The sequence below is a fragment of the Xenopus laevis genome, chromosome 3L (genome assembly GCF_017654675.1).
Source record: "Xenopus laevis strain J_2021 chromosome 3L, Xenopus_laevis_v10.1, whole genome shotgun sequence".
NCBI lineage: Eukaryota > Metazoa > Chordata > Amphibia > Anura > Pipidae > Xenopus > Xenopus laevis.
This window is the reverse complement of record NC_054375.1, coordinates 136,317,317-136,330,890: the sequence shown is the minus strand read 5'-3', so window position 1 is coordinate 136,330,890 and position 13,574 is coordinate 136,317,317.

Genomic DNA, 13,574 nt, shown 5'->3' with positions numbered 1-13,574 from the left:
TTAAAAATTGTCCAAAAATCTGCTTCACTTCTCTGATATTCTGCTTTCACTGTAGCACTTTTAGTATTCTAGTTTATTTCGCTTTTAAATATTTACAATTTCTCATATTTTTATAAATATTTATATTTTTGGCTCCTAGTTTCCACTGAGTGGATTTTAACACACCCCGTCAGGAATGTTTAGGTGATCTTAATACTATACACATAGGAGGACTAATTACCACTTTTAACTCTATGAGCTGCACACTAGACCTTGAAATTGACCTTGTAAGACTGACGGGTGCAAGGGTTCCCTCGGCCATAAACAGGCAGTAAATACTGTACAAGGCTCCCTTTAAAACTGTACTCCCTGACAATCCTGGCCTGCATGTTCCAAATAACATACAAATTAGGGGCATGCCAGGGGACATCTATGTGATACAGTGTCCTAGACCTCAGCATTGGTATTTCCCTAACAAATATCCTCCAGTGATTTCAGGTTAACAATACTAAAGAGTTTTAAAACATACACCCCCCCCTACTGCTTTTTCTACATAAAGAAGAATGAAAGCTCCAATCAAAGGGGAGGGGTGCCAAATGTTGTAATGACCGGCTCAGGATATCAGATAAGTCATTTTTGGGAGGTGCCGTAACATTTGGCACTCCCCACTGATTGCAGCCATCATTCTCCTTTAATGACCACTAAATAATACTGCCCTTCTATAGCTTGACATTGACCAAGCTGGTCTACCTTGTAACAATAATACCGAAGGGAGACTCATTTTCTTTCAGCTTGCTCTACGTAGGAAGATATAAACGGAACTTTACCTATTGAATTCCACCTTTTGGCATTTTCTAAATATGAATCTGCTTATCTTGCAATTTTCTTGGTGGACTTACTGATCTACTTGGTTTCCTTATGTGGCAATATAATTATTAGTGCTGTGGTATTATTGGTGTCTCATCTGCACACTCCAATGTATTTCTTCCTGTGTAATCTGGCAATCCAAGACCTCATGTGTGTCTCTGCCATACTGCCTAAACTGTTGGTCATTACAGTTACAAGGGACACCACCATTTCATTCGCAGGCTGCATTGTGCAAGGTTTTGTCTTTGGTTCTTGTATTCTGGCAGAGTTCTTCCTACTGACATCCATGGCTTATGATCGCTACGTTGCCATCTGTAAAGCCCTGCAGTATCCTCTCATTGTGACCAAGAGCATATGTTTGCTAATGGCCAGCATTTCCTGGCTTATTGCCACCCTGAACTCTTTGATATTTGCCTGGTTAGTCTCTAATTTGCTGTTCTATTCTTCCCAAGAAGTCATTCATTTCTTCTGTGAGATGAAATCGGTGTTGATACATCCCATAGTGACACTGGAAATATCAAGGGGCAAATTCACTAAGCAGCGAAAATGCGCTAGTGACGACTTTGCCGCACTTCGCCAGGCGAATTTTCGCCAGGGCACCCACCGCTAATTCACTAAAATCGAAGTTGCGCTCAGGGAGGCGAACGGTATCGAATTTGCACAAGCGTTAATTCGTAAAGCAAAGCGAAGTTACGCCAGTGATGCCTAATTTTCATACGCCAAGTTAAACTTGAATGGACGTATATGTAGCAGCAAATACATTACACTACACAAGCCTGGGAAACCTTCATAAAATAAAATAGAGGTGTTATTTTGCCCTATACATGTGCCCACTGTATAGTTTAGGTGCCATATGTTAGGAAATGTAGGGGGGAAGGAGGGTACCCCCAAAAAAATTTACGATCTTTTTCGGCCTATCACCCTTAAAAAAGAAAAAAACGCCAGCGTTTTTTGGGACTTAGAAAAAATTTCAACTATTTTTGAAGCATTGCACTTCGCCTGGTCTGAGGTGGCGAAGGCAAGTCTGGCGCAAGAGGTAACGTTCAGTAAAATGTGCAAGTTAGTGAATTAGCGAAGTTACATTGACCCTTCGCCAAAGCGCAACTTCGCCTGGCGTAAAGGTGTGAAGTAGCGCTAGTGTAGGTCCACTTCGCTAGCGAATTTATGACAGCCCGTTAGTAAATCGGCGAATTAACGAAATGACATGATGCTGGCGAATTTCACCCTTTAGTGAATTTGCCCCCAAGGCTGTTATATTCTGGGAAAGTGTATTATTGGGATTTATTCCATTTATACTGATATTGATCTCTTATATGTACATCATTTCTGCCATATTAAGATCCACACTTCAGCAGGTAGGCTCAAAACCTGCTCCAGCTGCTCTTCTCATCTCACAATAGTCATTCTATTCTGTGGCACAACCATAAGCTTCTACGTGAGCCCAGAGACTGAGAACTCACAAGAGTAAAAGAAGATTCTTTCTCTGCTATACACTGCTCTGGTTCCAATGCTAAACCCACTTGTGTACAGTCTGAGGAACCAACATGTTGGTAGAGCCATTAGAACATTCTTTCAAATAAAAGTTTAAAAAGACTAAAAATATCCTTCAACTTTTGGATTAGAAATTCAATATCCTATAATTGTACTTACTGGTTTTATAGTTCACCAGTATATTAACAATGATAAATTCCATATTGGGTTTCTAGTTTGCACTAGTAAAATTCCTTTGCTGTGATCAACTTGATTATTTATACATTAACTTTTCCTGTGTGATAAATATTGTTGTGCTTATCTTATCTGTAATCTAAAATAAAATTACCTCTAAAATATGCAGCCTTTGTAACTGGCTGAGGAAGGATAGTGAAGGAACACATGAAGAAGGTGGCTGCCTCAAAAATTTGCTGGGATCTCAATAAAGACAGGTAAAGGTCAAGATCATAAGAGAGGAGAGCCATTGAGTTAAAACTGGGCTGGGGATGAGAAGAGAAGGAAAGAGAGGAATGTGGCATGGAGAATGCCTGGAGAAATTAGCAAGCGGGGATAGCAGAGCAGCTAATGATGTAATGGGAGAAAAATGACAAAAAAGAAAGGAGGAATGTGTTAGGTGACAAAAAGAGGAAAGAAGAAAGACAGAAGTGATGGAAGAAATATTATGGGGACAATTTGTTAGAGAAGCTTGTAAGACAAGGACAGCAGGACAGAGGAGCAAAGAAAGAGTGATATGGGACAATAAGAAACAATAAGAAAAAAGCAGACGGTTAAAGAAAAGGTTCAAGCCAAAACAACAGAAGTGATCAAAGAAGAGTAAATCACACCCCAATCTAACTTTTATGCTACTAATAAAGCCACTTTATTTCTGTGGGAAGATGTAAATCTGTTTCACAAATTTTTCAACTTTTTGTAAGATCGGAAATGTTTGGTTTGAGGTGGAGGGGTTCTTGAACCACAGGCCCAAAATACAGATAAAACCACCTATTGTGCCCTATTACACATAAATCAAAGTGATGCAGTATTTTACATCTTAAAATCCTATACATCTACTAAGCAAGTTGCTCAATTATTTGTTTTAAAGTTTGTCCAGTTGTTTTATTGTCACGGTGGTCCTGATTTTGAGTCATCATTTTACATTCTTAATTGTCATATTGTAAACTGAAAGGTTTATTGAAAATTCAGTAAACAAACATATTTCAAAACAGAACTAAAAATGATATAGACAGGCACAATTTTAACATAGTAACAAAGTAAGTTAGGCTGAAAAATGACACACGTCCATCAAGTTCAAACCTTTAAGTCTATATATAACCTGCCTAACTGCCAGTTGATCCAGAGGAAAGTGAAAACCCCATCTGAAGCCTCTCCAATTTGTCTCAGTGGGGAAATATTCCTTCCTGACTCCAAGATCGGACCAGTCAACTTGGACTATGAGCTATCTTCCATAACCCTGTATTCCCTCACTTGCTAAAAAGCCACCCAACCCCTTCTTAAAGCTATCTAATGTATCAGCCTGTACCACTGATTCAGGGAGAGAATTCCACATCTTCACAGCTCTAACTGTAAAAAAAACCCTTTTGAATATTTAGGCGGAACCTCTTTTCTTCTAATCGGAATGGGTGACCTTGTGTCAGCTGGAAAGACCTACTGGTAAATAAAGCATTAGAGAGATTATTATATGATCCCCTTATATATTTATACATAGTTATCATATCACCCCTTAAGTGCCTCTTCTCCAGCGTGAACATCCCCAATTTGGCCAGTCTTTCCTCATAGCTAAGATTTTCAATAACTCTTACTAGCTTAGTTGCCCTTCTCCCGACCCTCTCTAATACTATAATGTCCTGTTTAAAAAAAAGTAAGGATGTTTTAATAAAAATAGGATTTGGGTTTCATGTTTCATTTGAAAAGAACTTTTATTTTACAGCTTTTCATGTCTGGGGGAAAGATCCCCTTTAAGACACCTGCTCCTACTTTACTGTACCTCTCTCACCAGAAAAAGATCTCATTCAAGAAAATCAAAGCTCCTGACACTTGCAGAAATTATTCGGCTGGTATAGCGGCGATTAGTAGAGAGTGCAGACTACTGCTTATAATACAAATACAGTTAAACCTTTGCTTTATGTTTCCCAATAGACCAGGGCAAACATAGATGGAAATTGAGCAAAAAAAAACATAATTTACAGTTCATAAATGATGCAACCAGCAATAAGTAACGGAGAAGTTAATGTACAGCCACACAGTGAATAGATCTCAAACTTAAATTTACATACATCAAAGGTAAACTTAATGCCCAAATGGTCCAATGTGTACTTCTAAATCACAAAAAGTGGAACCAACATAATAAATGGGTCAGCATGTTAACCATATCTCCTATGGCCTAGATCAGTAGTTTCATTATTCCTCCTATTTTTGTTGAACAACTGTGAAAAAATACTTGAAAAATGTTGCTATTGTACCAACTCTTTAACTACATGTTAATAAAAATAACAATAATAATAAATAAATAAATTGCTGATTTTATTTAAAATTAGCTGAAATTGTTGCTCAAAAATGCAAAAAATTACTTCTTTGTGAAAACAATGTTTTCTTTGCGTGAATTAAATAATGTTTTTAGTGACCCCATCTGCCAGTGGGAAAAAGATTGTGAATGGTATTATTTGCAGCAGGTCACAATGCATGTAATACAATTCATTTTTGCATCAAAGGGTATTAAAAATGTTCTATGCAAATGATAAAAACCATGTGTACTGCCAAACAGAGTCTCTTGTAGGCTGCCAGTCCACATACTGTATGGACTACCAAATAGCCAATCACAGCCATTATTTGGCACCACCCAAGAACATTTTTCATGTTTGTGTTGCTCCCCAACTCTTTTTATATCTGAATGTTGGGGACCTCTGGAGTTGATTACTTTTTAAATAATTATTAGCAGACTTAAAAGTATGGAGATCCAAATTACAGGAAGAACTGTATGTGTGAAATTCTGAATGCTAATTTAGGGCTGAAGGCTCAATTTGAGAAAAGTATTATTAAAAAAAGCAAGTCAAACAATAGGATTAGGCAATGCCCTAAACTCATGTCTTCGGAGATTCAATAAGAGAACGAATCCCAAGAGCAGTGCATTATACATATGTATAAATACAAGAGGAGACTGTCTTGCTGCTTTGTCACCTACACCTGGAAAAAAACATAATGGCCAAAACCTGAGAGTCATTTATTGTGTCATCTCTTTGATTATTCAGAAACATTTTTGCATGTAAATGAAGGTAAGAATGATCGTCTCATTTTCAAATAAACATTTGGCTAAATATAAACTACACATTGTACCCTGCCATTATAATCTGTATAACATTTACAAATGCAACAATAAAACTGAAAATCAGTTTTTTTTATGAAATTGACACAAATAGACAGCATGGCACTAAAACAAAATGTATTATCTGTTTATTTCAATATATTTTTTTACAAGAGAAAATGTTTCAAACAAATATACCACTGTTCCTATACAGGGATCCCCAACCTTTAGAACCTGTGAGCAACATTCAGAAGTAAAAGGAGTTGGGGAGCAACACAAGCGCGATAAATGTTCCTGGGGTGCCAAAAAAGGACTGTGATTGGCCATTTAGTAGCCCCTATGTGGATTGTCAACCTACATTGAGGCTCTGTTTGGCAGTACATCTGGTTTTTATACAACCAAAACTTGCCTCCAAGCCTGGAATTCAAAAATAAGCTCCTGCTTTGAGGCCACTGGGAGCAACGTCCAAGGGGTTGGAGAGCAACATGTTGCTCACGAGCTACTGGTTGGGGATCACTGCTATAAAAGATAAGCATTGGCATTATCCACAGCAGCTCTTGGGATTCTGCATTGTTTAGGTAGAGGTTTATTCTGTTTTCCCTAACATTCCAGTGAGTTGATGATTTAAGAAACAGCAAAATTTGATTGTTAGGGATATGTGGAACATGTGTATTTTTTTTAAAAAACGTGTGATATTTTATAAAACTAGGACTGTGCTGATTTGCAATTGCCCATTGTAGCAGAGATAAGAGAATAGGACAATTCCAGAGATCCAATCTAATCATTGGGCCTAGAGCAGTCTTTTCCAGATTTTAGAAGCTCTAACACCGTTTGTGGTCCAACATTTGGTTATGGTTCCTCTTAGCCCAGAGCATAGTTATAGATACAGGAAAACATTGCCTTTCAGCCATAGCTCCAAAATTATCTAGGCATTCACTCTCATGAGGCATTCACCTCATGTAAATTTCCATTAAGACTGGGCTTTTTAGAGTATCTAGAATAGCAAACCTTCATTCTCTCCCAAAAATCTCCAGCTAACCAACTTTCAGGATAGACACCTCTGCCACTGCTCTAGCTCCACATGATGGGTGAAGTCCCACTGTTTTGGAATGGCTGCTCTAGTGAGAACATGCCAATATGTCACTATCCCCATTCCTGCATATGACCCTTCCTGCATATTGTAGAACTTTAAAAATTACAGGAAGTGTCCTTATAGAAGGTAAGTGACTCAATGGCTTTCCAATTCAGTATGGAGGCCTAATTATCAAAGGTCGGATTTTAGTGGTTTTCAAGGTTTTTAAAACGGCGACAAAACGTACTTTTTCTAAAACCACGAATGTCCTGAAATTTATTATAAAAAAACTATGGACAGAAAATAACACCAAACGATCCGAAAAAAATACAGACCTTTAAAAACCTTTAAAAATTTGAGTTTTCGGACTATCCATAGAAAAATAAAATCCGGAAACCTCTAAAAGTCCAAATTGATTTAAAAAAAAGACAAGCAGAAGATACAATTATTAAAGAGGTACTAGTTGTCTATAGTTGAGACTGGATATGGTGCTTGTAGAAAAATGAATTTGACCCAGGCTCTTGAGTCTAATGGAATAACCCATTCAGTACTTATACAATTTAGTTCAGTTTTAGTCAGGCCACTGTTTCTTATTTCATACTTTCTTGTATCTGGTAAGGTACCAGAGCAGGGATCCTCAGCCAGTAGCTCATGAGCAACTTGTTGCTCAATTTTTAAAACATACAGCCCCCCTACTGCTTTTTCTACATAAAGAAGAATGAAAGCTCCAATCAAAGGGGAGGGGTGCCAAATGTTGGGGCACTCCCCAAGGATTTTAATGACCGGCTCAGGGTATCAGATAAGTCATTCTTGGGAGGTGCCATAACATTTGGCACTCCCCACCGATTGTAGCTATCATTCTCCTTTAATGGCCACTAAATAATACTGCCCCTGTATAGCTTGACATTGACCAAGCTGGTCTGCATTGTAACAATAATACCGAAGGGAGGCTAATTTTCTTTCATCTTGCTCCAAGGAGGAAAATATAAACAGAACTTTACCTATTGAATTCCACCTTTTGGCATTTTCTAAATATGAATTTGCTTATCTTGCAATTTTCTTGGTGGTCTTACTGATCTACTTGATTTCCTTATGTGGCAATATAATTATTAGTGCTGTGGTATTATTGGTGTCTCATCTGCACACTCCAATGTATTTCTTCCTGTGTAACCTGGCAATCCAAGACCTCATGTGTGTCTCTGCCATACTGCCTAAACTGTTGGTCATTACAGTTACAAGGGACACCACCATTTCATTCGCAGGCTGCATTCTGCAAGGTTTTGTCTTTGGTTCTTGTATTCTGGCAGAGTTCTTCCTACTGACATCCATGGCTTATGATCGCTACGTTGCCATCTGTAAAGCCCTGCAGTATCCTCTCATTGTGACCAAGAGCATATGTTTGCTAATGTCCAGCATTTCCTGGCTTATTGCCACCCTGAACTCTTTGATATTTGCCTGGTTAGTCTCTAATTTGCTGTTCTATTCTTCCCAAGAAGTCAATCATTTCTTCTGTGAGATGAAATCGGTGTTGATACATTCCCATAGTGACACTGGAAATATCAAGGCTGTTATATTCTGGGAAAGTGTATTATTAGGATTTATTCCATTTATACTGATATTGATCTCTTACATGTACATCATTTCTGCCATATTAAAGATCCACACTTCAGCAGGTAGGCTCAAAACCTTCTCCAGCTGCTCTTCTCATCTCACAATAGTCATTCTATTCTGTGGCACAACCATAAGCTTCTACGTGAGCCCAGAGACTGAGAACTCACAAGAGCAAAAGAAGATTCTTTCTCTGCTATACACTGCTCTGGTTCCAATGCTAAACCCACTTGTGTACAGTCTGAGGAACCAAGATGTTGGTAGAGCCATTAGAACATTCTTTCAAATGAAAGTTTAAAAAGACTAAAAATATCCTTCAACTTTTGGACTAGAAATTCAATATCCTATAATTGTACTTACTGGTTTTATAGTTCACCAGTATATTAACCAATGATAAACTTTTCCTGTGTGATAATTATTGTTGTGCTTATCTTATCTGTAATCTAAAATAAAATAACCTCTAAAATATACAGCCTCTGTATCAGGCCGAGGAAGGAGGTGGCTGCCTAAAAAAATTGCTGGGACCTCAATTAAGACAGGTAAAGGTCAAGATCATAAAAGAAGAGAGCCATAGAGTTAAAACTGGGCTGGGGATGAGAAGAGAAGGAAAGAGAGGAGAAAAAGGGTAAACAAAAAAAGCAGAGGTTAGGGGTGAAAAGTGGAATGTAGCATGGAGAATGCCTGGAGAAATTAGCAAGAGGGAATAGCAGAGCAGCTAATGATGTAATTTAAGAAAAATGACAAAAAATAAAGGAGGAATGTGTTAGGTGACAAAAAGAGGAAAGAAGAAAGACAAAAGTGATGGAAGAAATATTATGGGGACAATTTGTTAGAGAAGCTTGTAAGACAAGGAAATGTAGAAGGAAAAAAAGGACAGTAGGACAGAGAAGCAAAGAGACAATAAGAAAAAGGCAGACGGTAAAAGAAAAGGTTCAAGCCAAAACAACAACAGAAGGGAATCAAAGAAGAGTTAACTACACTCCAAATTAACTTTTATGCTGCTAATAAAGCCACTTTATTTCTGTGGGAAGATGTAAATCTGTTTCACTAATTTTTCAACTTTTTGTAAGATCGGAAATGTTTGGTTTGAGGTGGAGAGGTTCTTGAACCACAGGCCCAAAATACAGGTAAAACCTTCACCCAGTTTTCCCTATTACACATAAATCAAAGTGATGCTAAACTCCATCCAACCCCTTCTTAAAGCTATCTAATGTATCAGCCTGTACCACTGATTCAGGGAGAGAATTTCACAACTTCACAGCTCACTGTAAAAAACTCCTTTAGAATATTTAGCCGGAACTTTCTTCTAAACGGAATGGGTGACCCCGTGTCAGCAGGAAAGACCTACTGGTAAATACAGCATTAGAGAAATTATGATATGATCCCCTTATATATTCATACATAGTTATCATATCACCCCTTAAGCGCCACTTCTCCAGCGTGAACATCCCCAATTTGGCCAGTCTTTCCTCATAGCTAAGATTTTCAATACCTTTTACCAGCTTAGTTGCCCTTCTCTGTACCCTCTCTAATACAACAATGTCCTGTTTAAAAAAAAGTAAGGATGTTTTTATAAAAATAGGATTTGGGTTTCATTTGAAAATAACTTTTATAATACAGCTTTTCATGCCTGGGGGACAGATCCCCTTTAAGACACCTACTCCTACTTTACTGTACCTCCCTCACCAGAAAAAGATCTCATTCAAGAAAAGCAAAGCTCCTGACACTTGCAGAAATTATTTGGCTGGTACAGCGGCTATTAGTAGAGAGTGCAGACTGCAGCTTATAATACAAATACGGTTAAACCTTTAAGATTCATAAATGATGCAACCAGCAATAAGTAACGGAGCCACACAGTGAATAGATCTCAAACATATATTTACATGCTTCAAGGGTAAACTTAATGCCCAAATGGTCCAATGTGTACTTCTAAATCACAAAAAGTGGAATCAACATAATAAATGGGTATGTTAACCATATCTCCTATGGCCTAGATCAGTAGTTTCATTATTCCTCATATTTTTGTTGAAAATCTTTGAAAAATAACTTGAAAAATGTTACTACTGTACCTACTCTTTAACTACATGTTAATAATAATAATAGTATGACAAATGTAAATTGCTGATTATATTTGAAATTAGCTGAAATTGTTGCTCATTGACAAAATGCAAAAAAAGATTTCTTTGTGCAAAAAAAGTTTTCTTAATCGTGTTTTTAGCGACCCCACCTGCCAGTGGGAAAATGATTGTGAATGGTATCATTTGCAGCAGGTCACAATGCATGTGTAACCCTTTTCGACACCCCTTTGTCAGTGTTACACTCCACGTGTGGCGCTTACCTGATGACACAGGATAAACCTGAGCCACTCCGCAGTGGTATGGGGAGAGACTGGTACTTGGTACATACTAGCGCAGTGCCTCCACCTAGTGGGACCGGGAATGAACCTACGGGTGGCCCCACTAGGAATACAGTAATAACACACACAGTATTGGTTAAACTGAATAACGGTTTAACTAAAATAAATGGCCAACTAGTACATGCTGCACTCCTAACTGGTGGCAACAGGGCCTCACTAATTAACTTGCTAGCGCAATTTGTCTAGCTAACTAACAAAGCAAAGTCCTTTAATGCCTTTTAAAGGAATTATTCAGTGTAAAAATAAAAACTCGGTAAATAGATAGGCTGTGCAAAATAAAAAATGTTTCTAATATAGTTAGCCAAAAATGTAATGTATAAAGACTGGAGTGATTTGATGTATAACATGTCAGTCTGAACACTACTTCCTGCTTTTCAGCTCTCTTGGTTTACACTGGTTGGCTACCAGGCAGTAACCAATCGGAGACTTGGGGGGGCCACATGGGTCATTTCTGTTGCTTTTGAATCTGAGCTGAATGCTGAGGATCAATTACAAACTTACTGAACAGAAATGTACCATGTGGCCCCAAGTCGCTGACTAAAGGTGGCCATACACGGATAGATCCGCTCGTTTGGCGATGTCGCCAAACGAGCGGATCTCCCTCCGATATGCCCACCTTGAGGTGGGCAATATCGGGCTGATCCGATCATGGGCCCTAGGGCCCAACGATCGGATCCTTCACGTTCGCAAACGGGCGGTCGGATCGCGGGACCGCATCAACGAACAGATGCGGCCGCGATCCGACGGGATTTTTAACCCCATCCGATCGAGATCTGGCCGACTTTCGGCCAGATCTCGATCGGGGAAGCCCGTCGGGGGCCCCCATACACGGGCCAATAAGCTGCCGACTCGGTCTGTCGGCAGCTTTTATCGGCCCGTGTATGGCCACCTTTACTCAGAGTTAGAGAGCTGAAAAGCAGGAAGTTGGATTCTGGCTGTTTTATTAGACATCTGTTCACTCCAGCCTTTATATATTACATTTTTGGCTAACTAACTATATTAGAAACATTTTTTATTTTGCACAGCCTATCTATTTACACAGTTTTTATTTTCACACTGAACTGTTCCTTTAATATAAACAGTCTGTTTATCTTCAGCGCTCTTTAGGGTACTGTTCCTTTAAACAGGATACTCACACAAATCCTCTTTAGAGCTCTCTTCAGCACAGTCAGTCATACAGTGCAACTACCAGTTCCTTTGGATGCTCAGATAGGAATCTCCTGCTGTTTGTTCCTCCAGTCTGGATTCCTTTCACTCTCTCTGTCTCTCCAGGCACAGTATGTGGCTTCCCTGTGACAACCTGATCCAAATGAATTCTTTTGGTGCAGCCTCTCAGCTCTCTGGGCCCACCAGCAGCACTCTGGCCTCTTTCTCTGTTCACCATGAGGCTCTCTATGCCAGGCTCTCTTCTTTTGCCAGTCTCTGTGACTTCCTCTTCCTGCCAGTCATTCACTAGCTGCTGTGTCACTTCCTACTGCACTGAATAGCTGGTTGCTAGGTAACAGCTTACAGGACACAGACACAGACTCTGTGCTTCTGCCATTACAGGGATAAGAGCAAGGGGTTTGCACTAATTCCCTACACATGTATAAAACATCTTACTCTCAGTTCTTTAGGGTCAGGGCACACAGGCAGATTCGGGGAGATTAGTCGCACGGCAACAAATCTTAGTTTCATAGGGGCAACTAATCTCACCGAACTGCCTCCTCTGCCTTCCCGCTGGCTAAAATGAAAATAGCTGGCGGGATGGCACTCGGAGCGATTCGTTTTCCGAAGTCGCCCGAAATTGCCACACGAGGAAACTTCGGACGACTTTGGTAAACGAATCGCTCTGAGTGCCATCCCGCCAGCGATTTTCATTTTAGCCAGCGGGAAGGCAGGGCAGGCAGTCAGGGGGGGATTAGTCTACCCGAAGAAGAGGAGATTTGTCGCCGGGTGACTAATCTCTCGAAATCTGCCTGTGTGCCCTGACCCTTATTGTTGGATTCTCTGATTTCCCAAGACAGTGGCTTCCCTTGCTTTTATTTTTCCTCTCGGTTTATCTTTTGACTCTACCTGGAAACATTACTCTTATCATTCTGATATGGCAGAGCCCTTCATATTGACAATCAAATCCACCAAAGGAAAGTATAAGGCCTTCTCCACTTGTGCCTCCCACCTCACCGCGGTGTGCGTTTTCTATATTTTACTCTTTGATTTGTACCTGAGGCCAAAATCAGCAATTTTACTGAATGAGGGCAAAATACTAACAGTTCTTTATGTCTACATTATTCCTCTGTTAAATCCTGTCATTTACAGCTTCCGAAATAACAATGTTGTAGGGGCCCTGAGAAAATTATTCATGAAGGTAATGCAAAAATAATAGGTCTTTTTATAAAATTGATCAACAAAAAAATGTGCAATGTTGTATATATTTATGGGAGTCATTATCCAGAAACCCTTTATCCAAAAAGCTCTGCATTACGTAAAAGGATGTCTCCCAAAGACTCCATTTTATGCAAAAATACAAATTTCTTAAAAATGATTTCCTTTTTCTCTGTAATAATCAGTAGCAGTACCTTGTACTTGAACCAACACTAAGATATAATTAATCCTTATTGGAGGCAAAACAATCCTATTGGGTTTATTTCATGTTTAAATGATTTTTTAGTAGACTTAGGGGCAGATTTATCAAGGGTCAAATTTCGAGTTCATGGGAGTTATTTAAACTCAAATTAAATTTTTACAATTCCCCATTCGAATTTCGCAGTTTTGGCCATGATAAACTCAAAAATTTGAATTCAAAATTTTAAATTCGACCCTTGATAAATATGCCCCATAAAGTAAGAAGATTAAAATTACGG